Source organism: Eriocheir sinensis, unplaced genomic scaffold, assembly GCF_024679095.1.
Source record: "Eriocheir sinensis breed Jianghai 21 unplaced genomic scaffold, ASM2467909v1 Scaffold1111, whole genome shotgun sequence".
Taxonomy (NCBI): domain Eukaryota; kingdom Metazoa; phylum Arthropoda; class Malacostraca; order Decapoda; family Varunidae; genus Eriocheir; species Eriocheir sinensis.
In genome coordinates, this window is record NW_026110421.1 from 115,755 (window position 1) to 120,677 (window position 4,923).

The following is a 4,923-nucleotide window of genomic DNA, read 5'->3' on the forward strand; positions in this document are numbered from 1 at the left end:
CCTCTTTCAGTGGCAGATGCACATTAACTGAACACATTAATTATGAACGCTAAAGTTCATGTATGTTTTCACATTATCAGACAACTTTTACAGCATTCGTAAGATGCAAAATATATAAATGCTGGGTCTTTCTGAGTTCACTCTCGACTTCCGCCAGCGCTGGCCACACCCATCTCTGAGGGGAGGGGAGGGAGCCAGTGTGTGGTCAGCGTGGCCATCATTGCACCGAAAGTAAAATTTATTAGTAATAAATGTCATGCCTTGAAGGAGCTAGTCGGGTGAGCATCAAAAGTGGCCGCCCGTCAATCATGCTGTAGGCCGCCTCCTCCCCCTCCCCAGCAAGCCCAGTCACCCCCTTAATGGCCGGCCTCAGCCCCACCAGCCACGCGTCCCCTGCAATTTTATATCTAAATCACTCGTAGCGCTGGTGCCAGAACCGGTTGGGTTTCTTTATCTGTGTGCCCGTTTTCTGGCGTTGTAACGGCCCATCAGCAAGTATCCGCATGAAATCTGTGACGAGAATACCTCACATGACTTCTGTGATTCTGCGACGCCATACATGCCTGACATAAAGTGCAGGCAGCAAACTGTGGGTCATTTTCGGCATATAATCTCGTGGAGGCAAGACGTTAAACATAACGCCACAGAACTCTTCAGTGCTGCTGCTCCCGCCATCAGCCCTCGGGACATCACCATCGAGGGGCCGCCCGGTGATTATGACGAAAAAGGCAAACACACGCAGACAGGCCGCCCTTGAATGTGGCATTGCTGGGTTATTGCCGCACCGGTGGCCTGGGGCAGCAGTCCTTCACCCGCTTCTTCCGAACGCCGCATTACACGCAAAGAATGTCTTGGAATCAAATAATTGTCTTGATGTTAATTAGTTTTTTTCAGGAATTCATAAATAAGTAACAGCGAACATGATCTGATTTGTCGTAACTCAGTTGTGTTGGTCTACGGAAAAGAATATACAATGACTTCTTGGTGTGGTTACCTGGATGGCTGAAGGCTTCCTTGACATTTTTTTTCTCAACAAAGGAAAGTTCCTAGTGTATTAATCTCTTGTGAATTATGACAGCTATGCTTCTAAAAAACAAAAATATTAATGGATGTCAGGTTAGTTATTGACAAATAGGAACAGTTCAGTGCGGTGAGCGATGGTGCACCTCTGAAGGCCCTCACCTGTTCTCCCTCACCAATCCTCTCACTGGTATCCACAGGGAGCCGCGAGGCCGCCTACACGTACTCGGTGACCAGCGCGGGAGTCACCCACAGCGTCACGACCGCCTGCTCCCGTGGCAACATCTCCACCTTTGGCTGTGACGACCGCAGGCGAGGGCGGTACAGTTCTTCCGGGTGGAAATGGGGCGGCTGCAGCGCCGACATTAGGTGAGAGGTGCATGTTAAGAATGTCCTGTTTGAACTCTTCATTCTCCTGGACATATATATCACAGACTTACTGTCAATGCATGCCCCAATACAACATATATGAAAGATGATAAGCGCGGGCATTCAGAATGAAGCAAGATTACTTGTGAATTTAAACAAAACAGCGTACTTTCATAAAAAGGACAAACAAATAATTATATAACAACAATCAAAATAATGAGACAGATTCAACAAGTTACGCACGCAGCCCCATACTCATCGGCCCCTTGTTCCTTCCTCCTACCGGCCGCTTGCAGGTTCGGGGTCAGGTTCGCGAAGAAGTTCCTGGACGCCTCGAGGTGGAGGGGGACGGCCGCACCCTCATGAACCTGCACAACAACCGGGCGGGACGCAGGGTTAGTGTCCGGGGCGCCGCCTCCACAAGGCAGCGGCGGCTCCGTGCATGCTCACCAGAAACTGTTCTTGCTTAGAAAATTTGCATATTGTTGCCCTACTTGTCCCTGCTCCCACTATTCTCCAATTTTTTCCTTTGCACATGCGGCTGTTAGAAGTGTAATAATTGTTACTAAAGGTACTTTAGTTATCTCTCTTCTAGCACTATTTTCTTAATACTTTTCCTTTTGAGCATATTAATATTGCTGCTAAGAATAATATGCGCATCCGTGGATCAGTGGACAGAGCGCCAGGATAAGAATCCACGGGCCTGGATTCGAATCCTGGCCCGGGCAGTCGGCGTGCAGCTCACCCAGCTGTTCATCCTCCCTTCCGGGCTGGTCGATAAATTGGTACCTGGGGAAACCTGGGGAAGGTAAACTGTGGCAATCCCGGATATCACATTGGCCCGTGTCCCGGGGTATTGGGTTCTTCCTTAACACAGACTCAAAAGGCCAAAGGTACAGAGATGAGCACCGCAGCAGGCGCAGCTATAGCGTATGCACCCGCTTATGAATAGAACGATTGTATAGCTGCCTTTCATCCTGACGGCTGCTCCATCAGTATAACAAGAGTAGCAGAAGCAAGGACAGCAGCGACAGCAGAACCATCACCGCCATCACCACCACCACCAATAACAACACCTGCTAATAAAGATAATGATAATAATAATAACAGTAATAATAATAATAATAATAATAATAATAATAATAATAATAATAATAATAATAATAATAATAATAATAATAATAATAATAATAATAGGGTAGACGGTGGCCGAGCTGGTAGCGTACTGGGCCCACATTCACCGCGTGATGGACGACGCGGGTTCGAATCCCCACGCTACCACTCGGATTTTTCAGTCTCCGCCGAGTGGCTTAAAACTACCCACATGCTGTCCTGAAGACCACCCATCAACCCGGACTCTAGAGGAAGCCGTCCAAGCGAATCAAGAACGAGTTCCGGGGGGAGCATGAGCCAACGCAAGATGGCGCCACTATAAACACTCGCCTGCGCCAGAACGGGCTGGGCTGACCATCAGGCCCCACCGGGAGGAAGCCTTGGGCCGACCATCAGGCCCCACCGGGAGGAAGCCTTGGGCCGACCATCAGGCCCCACCTGGAGGAAGCCTTGGGCCGACCATCAGGCCCCACCAGGAAGATGCCTACCGGCGCAACAGGCAACGACGTAAAAAAAAAATAATAATAATAATAATAACACGTATTATTATTATTATTATTATTATTATTATTATTATTATTATTATTATTATCATTATTGTTATTATTATTATTATTGCTATCATTTTTTTTTCATTACTACAATCATCGCGAAATGGATAACACTTCCTTTTCTATGGGGCGGTGGGGGAAGGGGGGAGTGCAGCTCCTGGGGTGCCAAGGGGGTGCCGTGTCCCCAAGTTGGCGTGAAGCACTAACCCGCGTCTTGCCCCCAGGCGGTGCGGAGCGGGATGAGGACGGAGTGCAAGTGCCACGGCGTGTCGGGCTCCTGCACCGTCAAGACCTGCTGGAAGACCCTCCCGCCCTTCACCTTCATCAGGAAGCACCTCGTCCACAAGTACAGGAAGGCAAAGTCCGTCTCAGTGCATAAGGTATTCTCCACCCCCTTCCCCTTCCATTCACCTCCTCTCCCTCTTCATCTTCTCTTCATCCTCTTCTTCTTATCATTATCCTCCTCCTCCTCCTCCTCCTCCTCCTCCTCCTCCTCCTTCTCCTTTAACTGTTCCAACATTGACTGGACCACGATGATTGGAGATCGGGAGGGTAACCGACTGCTCGCAATGTTAGAGGACACTTTTCTTACTCAGATTGTTAGCCAACCGACGAGGGAAAATAACTTATTAGACCTTGTATTCGTGAGTGATTCAGATCTCACACGTGAATGTCAAGTCGGCGAAAAACTGGATGGTTGCGACCATCACCTAATTCGCCTAAAAATCAGAACAGACCATGAACTCACCGAAAACATGTCCAAGATTCCAGACTACAAAAAAGCCAATTTTAACTTCGCTCGTGAGCTGCTAACCCAGACAACTTGGGAACCCATGAACCTCACTCCAGTGGACGGCGCGTGGAACGGCTTTAAGAACAAACTCCTGGAGGTAGAGAGAACGACTGTTCCCATGAAGACAAGGAGAACAAATAATGCCACAAGCACACCATGGATGACTACCCAAGTTCGACGGGCGATTAATTTGAAGAAGAGAAAATACAACTTGCTAAAGGAAAACAGCACTGACGAGGCACGCGAACAGTACCATCAAAGCCTCAGAACTTGCAGAACACTCATTCGCCAGAGTAAATGCGACTATGAAAAGCAAATTGCACGCGAAGCCAAGTCCAACCCGAAAAAGTTCTTCACGTATATAAGAACCAAAAAGAAGACAAAAAGCAATATCGGTCCCCTAAAAGATGAAAGTGACGTACTAACACAGGACAGTAGACAAATGGTCGAAATCCTAAACAGGAGCTTCGCGTCTGTGTTCACGGTCGAGAATACCCAGTCCGTACCCGAGAGCCCTTCCCACCGATGGGAATCACTCCCTAGAAATTGGTACAATTGACGAACGGATGTGAAAAGTACCTAGACAAACTCGAGACAAACAAGTCTACCGGACCTGACGACTTGTCACCAGGCTGCTCAAAGAACTCAAGCAGCAAATCCTCAAGCCACTCACCGCCATCTACAATCAGTCACTACAACAAAACAAAGTCCCGAAAGACTGGAAACAAGCGAACGTAACACCGATCTACAAAAAGGGAGACAAAAGTGTGGCCCTAAACTACAGACCAATCAGCTTGACCTCAGTGGCGGGAAAAATCCTCGAGAAGATCATCAGAGACAAACTCGTTAGGTTCCTTGAAGACAACAACATCATTTCCGATGCTCAGCACGGTTTCAGGAACAAGCGCTCATGCTTAACCAATTTATTGGACTTCTTCCAAGGTATCTATGAAAACTGGGATAATCATATCCCCAGTGATGTTATATATCTAGACTTTCAGAAAGCCTTTGACAAAGTGCCACATGAAAGACTCCTCAAGAAACTTAAGTCGGCGGGACTAGGCGACGATCTGACAG

At 47.9% G+C, this 4,923-nt stretch overlaps 1 long non-coding RNA gene across 1 annotated transcript; it reads left to right on the forward strand.

Moving 5' to 3' along the window:
* The first annotated feature begins 574 nt into the window (after positions 1-574).
* On the forward strand, positions 575-3,421 carry LOC126989254 (uncharacterized). The gene is made up of 3 exons (XR_007743082.1): positions 575-1,389; positions 1,686-1,784; positions 3,278-3,421. It is a non-coding gene; the product is annotated as an uncharacterized LOC126989254 (long non-coding RNA).
* Positions 3,422-4,923: the final 1,502 nt, after the last annotated feature.